This window comes from Herpailurus yagouaroundi, unplaced genomic scaffold (genome assembly GCF_014898765.1).
Source record: "Herpailurus yagouaroundi ecotype Mexico unplaced genomic scaffold, PumYag 142, whole genome shotgun sequence".
NCBI classification, from domain to species: Eukaryota; Metazoa; Chordata; class Mammalia; order Carnivora; family Felidae; genus Herpailurus; species Herpailurus yagouaroundi.
This window is the reverse complement of record NW_024412397.1, coordinates 27,747,454-27,761,621: the sequence shown is the minus strand read 5'-3', so window position 1 is coordinate 27,761,621 and position 14,168 is coordinate 27,747,454.

Here is a 14,168-nt window from a genome sequence, read left to right as displayed (position 1 = left end):
GTGGGTCACAATCAGCCTTTTTTAAAAAATAGAAATAAGTATCAGAAATAACTATTAAAAAAGATACTGGAATAGGAAATACCTAAGTGAGAGCGCCCATGGACTTTCTGCAAGAACTCGACATGCCTCACTAAACACTATAGCCAACCAAGACGAACAGTATAGGAAAATTAGTGAAGGGCATGTGATGATATGAAATGAAAAGACCGGGTCCTTTCACCTTTTGTAGAATGGTGTTCCATTTGATTTTCTGGCACGTGCAGGGTCACTGCTGTATTATTTGAATTTTCTATTAACATAATCCACTCTTGGTACTGTAATCTACTGTTGGTAAACATGTCAATACTCTGACAGTTTTTCAATCCTGATGAGTCTGTTGTTCAGAGAGAATATCATCAAGGGTAGCATTTTCCAAGTCAAAAACAAGACTCATAAGTTATCATTCTACCATATTTCCTAACATTGTTAGGAATGTGAATGTTTTTATGACAATGGTCTGAATGAAATCTATAAATAAGGATGGTGTTATATCTCATTTTTCTGTCACAAACTTTTACTACATTCCAAGAGAGAAATTTGACACATTAAACAAAATTTCAGTGACCTCCTCTCTGCCCAAGAAAGGACTGGATTTAACCTCATGCCTGCAACAATCAAAATATCCAAGAAACATGTAAAGCAATTGCTCCTAAGACACTGGACATCAGGCGACAAAGGACAGTGATCCCTGAGAGTGAGGAAACAAATGGGGTGCACCCTACCGCCTTGAGAGATTCTAAGCTGCAGCACAGAAGAGAACCCAGGCAGAGCCCAGCAGAACCCCTGGATTAAGAAAATGGAGCCAAGAATCCAGAGAGACCAAGGTGGTAAGACTCTGCCAGAAAGAGTATTGGAGACAAGGAGCTAAACAGAGAAGCATCCTCTAAGAAATTCACCATGGTAGTTATAAGTGCACGTGAGGAAATTATCTGAGGCTGGGGAAAGAACTGCCCTGGAGAATCAAAGGAAACAATACCTAGGACACTCACAGGGCCAGGAATAGCACCTATCCCCAACAGCCAGAGTGTAAAACCTCATAATTCAAGAGACACTGTGTTTAACACCCAGGTAGATCTTGCCTCAGTAGTGGGGAACAGTTAGCTCTAGAGAGAGCACTGTTCTGGAGGTACCTAACAAATCCTAAAAGCAAAAACCTGAAAGGATCGAATGTTTCCAAGTAACAAAACTGCATCCCAGAGCAATGCTCAACTATATTCATGGGAATACAAATAGACCCGGCACCTGACAAGGTAACATTTACAATGTCTGGTATATAAACAAAGATTACCAGGCACACGTAGAAGCAGGGAAACACGACTGATAATGAAGAGAAATATCAATCAACCAAAACCAAAACAGAACCCAGATGTTAGAATTTGCTGATAAGTACAGTAACATAGTTATTGTAACTTTATTCATATGCTCAAAAATCAAATAGCAACTTGCAAGAGACTCAATTCAGACCCCAAATGAACTTCCAGAGCTGAAAAATATACTGAATGAAATTATCAGATGATTAGTAATGCTGTATTTAAATGTTAATGAAATCATAAATGCTTCTTAGATAAGGACAAAGACTTTCTTGAAACTTTTGTTAAAAATATGTGTATATATAAAGTATATATATTAAGATATAATGTAAAATATATTTCTTAGTGGGGTCACAAGTGAAAGTTTTAGAATCACTAATGGAGGGCCTGGTAGGTCATGGTAAAAACATTTGGATTTTACCCTGAGTGAGCCAGGAAAACATTGAAGGGTTGTGAACAGAGCAGTTACATGATCCGATTTGTGTTTTAAGATGACAAATTTGTTGCTATAAGTAGTAGTTGTAGGGACGGGGCGCCTGGGTGGTGGTTGAGTGACAGACTTCGGCTCAGGTCATGATCTCACGGTGAGTTTGAGCCCCGGGTCGGGCTCTGTGCTGACAGCTCAGAGCCTGGAGCCTGTTTCAGATTCTGTGTCTCCCTCTCTCTCTGCCCCTCCCCTGTTCATGCTCTGTCTCCCTCTGTCTCAGAAATAAACAAACATTAAAAAAAAAAAAAAAAAAAAGTAGTGGTAGGGATGCTGGGATGAAAGTGACAAGACATGTTTCCTACAGTTACAATAGTCCAGGTGAGAGGAAGACACATATGTAGCATGACCCCCCGCCCCAGAGCATGTAATTACCTGCTGAGACAGAAGGAGGTTTTCCTCAAGAATTAAAAACCTAGGCTTGTGTATCCCCAACATGAATGACAGAGTCAGCCCATGAGCTCTGAAAATATGCAACTTCTCCAAATCATTATATAAACCACCAAGGAACCAGGATTGGTTCACATTCCACACATTTTAGATCAAAGTTCTCTTTCAGCTTTACCTTTTAAAATGAGTAATACAGGGGCGCCTGGGTGGCTCAGTCGGTTAAGCCTCTGACTTCAGCTCGGGTCACGATCTCGCGGTCCGTGAGTTCGAGCCCCGCATCAGGCTCTGGGCTGATGGCTCAGAGCCTGGAGCCTGCTTCCGATTCTGTGTCTCCCTCTCTCTCTGCCCCTCCCCCGTTCATGCTCTGTCTCCCTCTGTCTCAAAAATAAATAAAATGTTAAAAAAATTTTTTTTAAATAAATAAATAAAATAAAATAAAATGAGTAATACAGATGCACACAGTCCAACCTGTCCAACCTGCCACACAAAGTTATTATGAGGTTCAGATGAAGTAATGATGTGGGAAATACAACTCTACATTATTTTTTAAAACTATTTACTTATTGGGGTGCCTGGGTGGCTCAGTCGGATGAGTGTCCGACTCTTGGTTTTGGCTCAGGTCATGATCTCAAGGTTCATGAGTTCAAGTCCCGCATCGGGCTCTGAGCTGAGAGCGTGGAGCCTGCTTGGGATTTCTCTCTCCCTGTCTCTCTCTCTCACACACAAAAAATAAACATTAAAATTTTTTAAAATGAAAAATAAACGATTTACTTACTTAAGTAGGGCTCTACACCCAACGTAGGACTCAAACTCAGGACTCTGAGACCAAAAGTTGCACGCTCTACTGACTGAGCCAGCCAGGTGCCTAACTCTACATCATTTTTAAGTTAGAATGCTATTACTACCGTGCCTTCTCCCATTTAAACAAAATGCCTTTAAGGACCTAATTGTACTGCTAGAGCTTTACTTCTTTAACTGAAGACATGAGTGGGGTTGCTTTGAGGCGAGCTATCGTTCGATGTTGTGAAAGACAAGGACGGACTCTGAGGTTAGGGCACAGGGGAGAAAGGCTGTAGGTTCTCACAGCCTGGGCAAGAAGAGGTATAACCTGTGAGTAAAAGAGTTTCCAACAGCTGGGGAAACCAGCTGGGAAGCTGGGGTGACCCAGAGAAATGTTGCCAAATTTGGCTCAGACACAGGTCAACGGGTGCTTCCTTTACGTCTCATCTCATTCACTTAAAGTAGACAGGCCCAAGAAATAAAGGTAGAAATAGAGAGTGTTTGGGAGGAAAATTGGCATTAAATATTATTATTGAGGGGTGCCTGGTGGCTCAGTAGGACGCGAGACCTATGTCGGGCTCTGTGCTGACAGCTCGGAGCCTGGAGCCTGCTTTGGATTCTGCGTCTCCCTCTCTCTCTGCCCCTCCCCTGCTCACGCTCTGTCTCTCTTTCTTTCTCTCTTTCTCTCTCTCTCAAATATAAATAAACATTAAAAAAAGGTTTTTTAAAAAATATCATTATTGAAAATAAAACTGGCTGCTTCTGCTTCAGGTCAAGATTGGATAACAGGAGTCAGATTTACTCCTCTGAGACAGTGAAAAAAAATGGGAAAAAGTAGTTCTCAAGCCACTGGACATACGGCAATGAAGGAAAGTGATCCGAGAGAGACGGGGAAACAGCCCAGATGAGCCTATATTTCAGGCCACAGGGCAGGGAGTGGGAATGTGGGAGGAAGCCAAGAGCCCCCTTTAAAAGTTGAAGAGTCCAGTCCAGCATGAAAGGAGCTTAGAAGCTGCCACTCCCGCCCGAGCAACAGGAAGAAGGCTGAACAAACCGAAAACCAACCACCCTTCTAGACCCAGCAGAGAAGTAGCATCACAGTGTATAAACTGCTGTCCCCCAAACTGGACAGATGGACGGGCAGATGCAGAGAATCACAACCAACCAGAGCAAGAGCCCAGGAGAGAAATCTTCACAGGAACCAGTACTGGGCTCCGTGTACCCAGTATATATTACGTCTGACTCCCAACAAAAACACTGTAAGGCATACTAAAAAACCAAAACAGTTTGAAGGGAGGGCAAGCCCCAGAACCACACTCACACATGGCAGAGATGTTGAAATTATGAGACCGAGATTTAGAGCAATTTATGATTAATAAGGTAAGGGCGCCAATGAAAAAGAAAACAAATGGGACACCATGCAGGAACAGATAACACACACAGAAGGATAAAAATTCTAAGAAAGAATAAAAAATAAATTCTAGAAATAAAAAACTGTCACGAAAATCATGCCTTTGATGGGCTCATCAACAGACTGGACATGGCTGAGTAAAGAGCCAGTAACCTCAAAGAAATGTTAGTAAAAACTGCCAGGGGCACCTGCATGGCTCAGTTGGTTAAGTGTGAGACTTCAGCTCAGGTCATGATCTCACGGTTCGTGGGTTCGAGCCCTGCATTGGGCTCTGTGCTGCCAGCTCGGAGCCTGCTTGGGATTCTCTGTCTCCCTCTCTCTCTGCCCCTTCTCCACTAGTGGTCTCTCACAAAAATAAACGTTAAAAAAAATTTGTTTTTAAACCTCCAAAACTGAAATGGGGAAAAAAAAAAAACAGAATATTCAAGAACTGTGACATAGCTATAAAGGGATACATATACTTGATGGGAATACCAGAGGTAAAGAAAAAGAGAAGAGAACCAAAGTACTATTTGAAACAATAATCACAGAGAATTTCCCAAAATTAATGACACACCAAACCACGGATTCAGGAAGCTCTGAGAACACCAAGCAGGATAAATATTTAGAAAATCCACACCAAGCATATTATATTCAAAGTGCAGGAAATCAAAAAGACAGAAAATCTTGCAAGAAGCCAAAGGGAGAACACATCTTACCTATAGAGGAGCCATGATAAGAATTACATTGGACTTCTCTTCAGAAACCGTGCAAGCAGAAAGAGAGTGGAGTGAAATATTTAAAGTGGTGGGAGAAAACAAACCTACCATCCCAGCATTATCTCCCTAGCAAAATTATCCTTCAAAAGTGAAGGCAAAATAAAGACTGTCTCCGATAAGCAAAAATAAAGGGTATTTGTTAACCATAGCCTTGTCTAGCAAGAGAGGTTAAATGAAATTCTTCAGAAAGAAGGAAAATGATGTCGGTCAGGAACTCGGATCTGCTTAAAGAAAGGAAAAGCATTAGAGGAAGAATAACATGAAGGTAAAAAAAAAGCTTTTGGGGCGCCTGGGTGGCGCAGTCGGTTAAGCGTCCGACTTCAGCCAGGTCACGATCTCGCGGTCCGTGAGTTCGAGCCCTGCGTCGGGCTCTGGGCTGATGGCTCAGAGCCTGGAGCCTGTTTCCGATTCTGTGTCTCCCTCTCTCTCTGCCCCTCCCCCGTTCGTGCTCTGTCTCTCTCTGTCCCAAAAATAAATAAACGTTGAAAAAAAAAAAAATTTAAAAAAATAAAAAAATAAAAAAATAAAAAAAAAATAAAAAAAGCTTTTACTTTTCTTATTCATATTTGAACAGTTTGTTCAAAATAATGACAGCGACAAAATATTCAGTGATTATAGCTGTGGGTAAATGCAGTGAAGGATAGCAGTATCACTTTTTTTCAAAAGTTTATTTTGAGAGAGAGAGAGAGAAAAAGAGAGAGTGAGTGGGGGGAGGGGCAGAGAGAGAGAGAGAGGAGAGAGAGAGAATCCCAAGCAGGCCCCGCACTGTCCCAACACAGGGCTTGAACTCATGAACCAGGAAATCATGACCTGAACCAAAATCAAGAGTTGGACACTCAACCGGCTGAGCCCAGGCACCCCAGGACAGCAGTGTCATAAGAGATGAAGGGAGGAATTGGGGACACTCTGTATAAGACACTTATATTACCCATGTAGCAGTATAGTGTTAACCTGACAGAGAACAGGGCTTAGTTGTAAATGGATCTTGCAAACTCAAGGGCAACCACTTAAAAAATTTTTTTTTTCAAAAATAAAATTGACATCCTGCAAAGAAAAAAATGGAATATAAAATGCACAAAAAGAGGGGGGAAACACCAAATAACATAGGCAACAGAGAACAAGAAAAAATACGGCACATATTAACCCACCTACATCAAAAATCACTTTGAATGTCAATGGTGTAAGTAGACCAATTAAAAGCAGAGACTGTCAGAGTGGATCCAAAAAAAAAAAAAAAAAAAATCAAACTATGCTGTCTACCAGAAACCCACTTTATTTATTTTTTTAAGTTTATTTATTTGAGAGAGACAGACACAGCACAAGTAGGGGAGGGGCAGAGAGAGAGAGAGAGGGAGAGAGATGGAGAGAGAGAGGACCCCAAGCAGGCTCAGCGCTGCCAGTGCAGAGCCTGACACGGGACCCAGACTCACGAAACTGCAAGGTCACAACCAGATCGAAACTAAGAGTCTGACACTTAACCGACTGACCCACCCAGGTGTCCCCAGAAACCTACTTTAAATGTAAAGACACAGCTAATAAAAAATAAAGGGATGGAGAAAGACGTACCATGCTAACACTAACCAAAGATAGCTAGAATAGCTCTATTAACTTCGGACAAAGCAGAGGTCATAACGAGGAAAGCTATCAGGGATAAAGAGGGGCATTATATGATAACAGAGTCAATTCTTCCATTAGACACAGCAGTCCTTAATGTGTGTGCACTCAATAGTCAAAATATTTCAGGCAAAACCAGATCGAATTTCAAGGAGAAACAGATACATTCACCACACAGTTGGAAATGTCAACACCTATCAGGAATGGGCAGATCCAACAGCACAAAATCACTTAGGATGTAAGGAACTGCACGGCACCATCAATCAGATCTAAGTGACAGCGACAGACTACCTCATCCGCCAACAGCGGAACACACATTCTTCTCAAGCTCACACAGAAATTCATCAAGACTGACCACCTCTGGGCCAGAAAACATACCTTTACAAGCTTAAAAGAGCAGAAAACATATAGTATACTCTCAGACCACAAGAGAATTAAATCAGAAATCAATAACAGAGTAAGCAAAACCTGCCATCCCGCCCCAAATGCTTGGAGATTAGATAGCACACTTCTAAATAACACATGAGCCAAAAAATTTCAAGAGAAATTTTAAAATACTTTTAAATAAATGAAAATGGAAGTACAACGTATCAAAATTTATGGGATGTAGCAAATAGCACTGTGTAGAGTAAAATTTATACCAATGGATGTACACATTAGAAAAGAAGAAATATCGAAAATCAACCATCTGAGCTTCCTTTCTAGAAAACTAGAAAAAGAGGAACAAATTACATCCAACGAAAGTAGAAGAAATAATAAAAATTAGAGAAGAAATCAATGCAATTAAAAACAGGAAATCAGTGGAGAAAACCAATGAACCACTCCCCGCCCTCCATCGTTAAAACTGATAAACCCATAGGTTAATTAAGAAAAAAAGGGAGAAGATACAAATAACTAATATCAGAAAGGAAGCCATTTCTGATACCATGGACATTAAAAGGATAATAAAGGAGGGGCGCCTGGGTGGCTCAGTCTGTTAAGCAACTGACTTCAGCTCAGGTCATGATTCGTGGGGTCGTCGGTTCGAGCTCTGCGTCGGGCTCCGTGCTGACAGCTTGAAGCCTGGAGCCTGCTTCAGATTCTGTGTCTCCTTCTCTTTCTGCACCTCCCCTGCTCGTTTTCTCTCTCTCTCTGTCTCTCAAAAATAAATAAATATCTAAAAACTTTTTAAAAAAAGGATAATAAAGGAGCACTATGCACAATTCCATGCCCACAAATTTGATAACCTAGACGAAATGAGCCAATAAACTTTAAAATAAAATATATATAATTAAAAATATAAACTACCAAAATTCACACAAGGAGAAATAAATAATCTGGATACTAAGCCTGTATCTATAAAAGAAACTGAGTCAAAAATTATTCAGCTTCCAAAACTGAAAGCACCAGGCCCAGATGGGTTCACAGAATTCCACCAAACACTTAAATAAGAAATGATACCAATTGTCTATAAATTCATCAAAAAATAGAAGCAGAGGGAGTACTTCCTAACTAATTCTAGGAGGCCAGCATTACCCTAATACCAAAAGCAGGCAAAGATATTACAAGAAAACTACAGACCAATCTCTCTCATGAGCCTAGCTGTAAAAACCCTCAACAAAATACACTAAAATCTTGGATTGTGAGTAAATTGTTCTGCAAGTGTTCCACAAGACGAGCAGACATTTGTAGTATTTTTAAATTTGATAAATGATCGATGTCTTGCAACATGAGTAGTATGTGATGCCAAACGTCATATGATCACAACTAAGCCACTGGTTCTTGAAATTTGCTTTGATATACAAGTGCTTTGGATTACAAGCATGTTTCTGGAATGAATGATGCTTCTGTATTAGCCAATCAAGTCCAACAATGTATAAAAAGAATTATCCACGATGACCAACTGGGATTTATTGAGGTATGCAAGGCTACTTCAACATTAAAAAAATCAATTAATGGGGGGGGGGGGGGGGGGGGGGGGCCGGGGTGGCTCAGTCAGTTAAGCATCCAGCTCCAGCTCAGGTCATTATCTCCTGGCTTGTGGGTTTGAGCCCCGCATCGGGCTCTGTGCTGACAGCTCAGAGCCCGGATCCTGCTTTGATTCTGTGTCTCCCTCTCTCTCTGCCCTTCCCCTGCTTGCACTCTGTCTCTCTCTCAAAGATAAATAAACATTAAAAAGAAAAGAGAAAATAAATAAATAAATAAATAAATAAATAAATAACTAAGAAAGATCAATTAATGGGGCACCTGAGTGGCTCAGTCAGTTAAACTTCCAACTTTGGCTCAGGTCATAATCTCATAGTTCATGAGTTCGAGCCCCACATCGGGCTCTGTGCTGACAGCTTAGAGCCTGGAGCCTGCTTCAGATTCTGTGTCTCCCTCTCTCTCGGCCCCTCCCCCACTCACTCTCTCTCTCTCTCTCTCTCTCTCTCTCTCAAAAATAAAATAAACTTAAAAAAATCAATTAATGTAATCCATCACATCAACAGGCTAAAGAAGACAAACACATGGTCACATCCATAGATGCAGAAAAAGCATTTCACTAAATCCAAGACCCATTCACGATAAAAATGCTCAGCAAACTAGGAATAGAGAAGACCTTCCTCAACTTGATGAAGAATATTTACTAAAAATGTACAGTTAACATCATACTTAGTGATCAGAAACTCAAGGCCAGGATGTTAGCTCTTACCACTCCTATTCAGTAGCATACTGGAAGAACCAGCTAAGGCAATAAGATAATAAGGGGTATATAGATTGGGAAGGAAGAAATAAAACTGTCTTTGTTTGCAGATGACATGATTGTTTAGAAAATCCAAAATAATGGACCCAAAACCTCCTGGAACTAATAAGTGATTACAGGAAGGTTCCAGGCTACAAGGTTAATATACAAAAGTCCATTGCTTTCTTATATACCAACAACGAATAATTGGAATTTGAAATAAAAAAACCACAATACTATTAGCACCAAAGGAAAACAAATATTTAGGTATAAATTTAACCAATTATGTATAAAATCTATGTGAATAAAACAACAAAACCTTCATGAAATAAAAGAAGATAAATATATGGATAGACATTCCATGTCTATTTATGTGAATACTCAATATTGTTAAGACGTCAGTTCTTTCCAACTTGATCTATCTATACATTCAACACAATCACGATCAAAATCCCAGTAAGTTGTAGATACTGAAAAACCGATTCTAAAGTTTATATAGAGGCAGATGACCCAGAATAACCAACACAAAATTGAAGAAGAACAAAGACTGACACTATCCAACTTCAAGACCTAATACAAATCCACAGTACTCAAGACAGTGTGGTATTGGCCAAAGAACAGGCAAATAGATCAACGGGAGAGAATAAGGAGCCTAGATACAGACCCACACAAATACAGTCAACTGCTCCTTTGCAAAGGAGCAAAGGAAAGTCAACAGAGAAAGGATAATCTTTTCAATACATGGTAGTAGAACAGACATCCACATGAAACAAACAAAACAAAAAAAAAAACCACCCAGACATAGCTTTACACCCTTTGCAAAAGTTAACTCAAAATGAATCACAGACCTAAATATAAAACACAAGGTATAAAACTTCTAGACGATAACAGGAGAAAATCTGGATGATGTTGGATTGGTCACAATGATTTTTTAGATACAACATGAAAACTATGATCCATGAGAGAAAAAAGAAAATTGCTACATTGGACTTCATTAAAATTAAAAACTTCTGCTCTGCCAAAAAAACACTGTAAACAGAATAAGAAGACAAGCCACAGACTGGGGAAAGATATTTGCAAAGCATGTATTTGATAAAGGACTGATTTCTAAAACAAACTCTTAATACTCAATAATAAGAAAATGAACAACCCAATTAAAACATGGGCAAAAGATCTGAACTGACATCTCACCAAAGAAGATATACAGATGGCAAATAAGCATATGAGATGATACTTAACATCACACATCATTAGGGAATTAAAACAATGAGATACTGCTATATAGCTATTAAAATGGCTAAAATCCAAAACACTGACAATGTCAAATACTGTCAAAGACGTAGGAAACACAGGGACTCAAATTCATCGCTGGTGGGAATGTAAAATGGTACAGCTGCTTTGGAAGGCAGTTTGACAGTTGCTTATGAAACCTGACATACTCTTACCATCAAGCAGAGGAACCCTATATGCTTGTTACTAAGTGAAAGAAGCCAATCTAAAAAGTGTACATACTGAATGATCCAAAACAATATGACATTCTGAAAAAGGCAACCTATGGAGACAGTAAAAAAGATCAGTGGTTGCCAAGGATGAGGGTGGGGGAGAGGGATAAATGGGGGAGCAAAGCGTGCTCATTTTTGTTTAAAAATGGGCAAAGGATCTGAACAGACACTTCTCCAAAGAAGATATACAAATAACCACTGAGCACGTGAAAAGATGATCAACATCATTAGAGAAATGTAAATCAAAACCATAATAGGTAACACGTCAAGCCCACTAGGAAGACTATAAATAAAAAAATAGTAATAAACAAAAAACAGATGTTAGTGAGGATATGAAGAAATCAGAGCCCTGATTTCTTTGTCGGGGCGGGGGGGGGGGGGGATTTAAAATGGTGCAGCCACTTTGGAAAACAGTCAAAATGTTAAACATGGAGTTACTATACGACCCAGCAATTCCACTCCTGGGTATATACCTAAGAGAAACAAAACATGTCCACATTAACACTTGTACACGAATATTCATAGTACCATTATTCATAATAGCCAAAAGACAGGAATAACCCAAATGTCGATCAACTGGTGGATGGATAAACATAGTATGGCACATCTATACAATAAAACATTATTCAGTCATAAAAAGGAATGAAGTAGAACGTGTTACAACATGCATGAATTTTTACATTTGGGGCTAACTGAAAGAAGTCAATCACAAAGGCCACAGATTTGATGTCCAGAATAGGCAAATATATAGATAGAAAGTAGATTAGTGGTTGCCTAGTGCTGGTGTAATGGATCGGAAAATGAGGGTGGCCAATTGCTAATAGGCATGGAGTTACTTTGTGGGGTGAGAATAATGTTCAAAAATTGACGGTCACACAATTCTGTGAATATACTGGAAACCAATGTTGTACGCTTTAATTGGGTAAACTGTATGGTGTGTGAATTGTATCTGAATAAAGCTGCTAGTTAAAAAAAAACCCAAAAAACAAAAAAACCCTACACCAGACACCATCAGGAAACATGTCATCATGCCCACATCTCTGTGAATGTCATCACAGGAAGCCAGAGAATCCCACATCCACCTAGACTGTCATCCCATTAAGACACGGAACATGCCCCAATAACATCTGCCATTACTTCTCGATCCTCCTTCCCCTCCCCTTGGGCACTCTGCAATTCAGGGTCCATCCATCATCAGCAAAATCCCCTAAATTATCATGCATTATCTGAAATTTCCCTTCAATGTCTTGATCTAGTAGAACCCTGTCTCTCCCCTAAGGACCTTACTTATCCTGCAATACTCTCGAGTGGATGGATGTACCTTCTCTTACTCCTCCCAGTGGAAAGACCAATTACTGCATCCAGATGATTCTCCCTTTCCCCTCCCTGAAAATCGCCAGCTCCCACCGTGGGATTATACCACACCTCCCTGGTGCAGAGTCATCTACAGATCTACAGGTCACTTACCTCACTCCCTGAAGCCAGCCCCTGGCTGAGTGGCTCAGTCCCTCTGTCCCAGGCCGTGCCTGTTGTATTTCTTGGTGACCTCAGTATCTGCATGGATGGCCCTTCCAACCCTGGCCTCTCAGTTCCTTCACATCCTCTTCTTTAATAATACTGCCTTTCTCCCCATCCTCAGACCCCTTCTATGAATATACCTCAGCATTAAAGATTGCTGGACTCTTGGGGTGCCTGGGTGGCTCAGTCGGTTGAGCGTCCGACTTCGCTCAGGTCACGATCTCATGGTTCGTGAGTTCGAGCCTTGCATGGGGCTCTGTGCTGACAGCTCATAGCCTGGAGCCTGCTTCCGATTCTGTGTCTCCCTCTCTCTCTGTCCTTCTCCCCCTCGCGCTCTCTTTCTCTCAAAAATAAATAAACGTTAAAAAAAAATTTTTTTTTTAAAAGATTGCCAGACTCTTACCGAAGTGGTCAGTAATCACTGACTTCACTTCCTCTCCTCCGCTGCCTCGTGAACCCCTCCAGTAGGCTCTTGTTCTTACCACTCTACTGAAACTGCCTTTGTCAGGGTCCCTGATGCCTTCCACATCACTAAATCCAGTGGCCAGAGCTTTTGCTAGACTTTTTGTCCTTTCTCCCCTGAGAGGTACAGGCATGTGATTTAAGAAACAATCAAATCTCAAACAATTATCATCCCTTGAAACGTCTATTAATGAAGCTTTCATGTTAACGGATTGGCAGCAAATTGAAAGAAAACAAATGCGAGACTAAAAATGTAATTTTTTTCTGGGTGAAACATCCATTTCATAATTTCAGATCTTTCTTTTACAAGGACTATTATTTTTGTATTCAGAAGAGATATACACATCCTGCTCTCTCCTGCTCCCCCACCTGTGAAATCCTTCTCGGATATCGTTCCGCCATGGCTCCCAGGGAGGAGGGGAGGGATGATGAAACCACGACCAAGGCTACCTATCTATTCAGAATCTGTGATTAACACGGGGGACGCTGAAATTCAAGAACTTTGCAAAAGACAATGAAATCCCATATGAACAGATTGACAGAATCATTCCACACAACCTGAGATTAACCACTGTTAACTCTTTAATAATGTATAGTAGTTCTAGCAATTTGCTGAAGCTCTTTCCTTAGAGATTTCTATTAGCCAACACTTGCTGTATGGCCTTTTGTTATTGTTAGAGAGGGTCAGGGGAGGGGGGGAGCGAGAGAGAGAATCTCAAGCAGGCTCCATGCTCAGCGCAGAGACTAACGTGGGGCTCAATTCCCCGCCTGTGACCATGAGATCATGACCCGAGCAGAATCAAGAGTCGGATGCTCAACTGACTAAGCCACCCAGGTGCCCGCTGTATGGACTTTTGAGAAAACAAAACATTCTGACATCTTAGTTTTTGTCTGCTTGTTTTTAAATCATAATTTAGACAGTAATCACTCCAGTCAAACACCACAGGAAAAACTTCAGGTTCCATCACTACCCATCAGCAGAGGTCAAGTGGAAAGCCTAGACTTCTTCTCTCACCCCGGGATGGGTGATTGCTAATGGGCAAAGAGTTCCTTTTGGGGGCGATGATAAAGTTGTAAAAAGGTGTGGTCACACAACCGTGAATTTAACAAAAACCAATGAGTTGTACACTTTGAATGAGAGAACTGTGTGGGCTATGTGTTGAATTGTGTCCCCCACAAAAAAAGTTATGCTGGAGTCC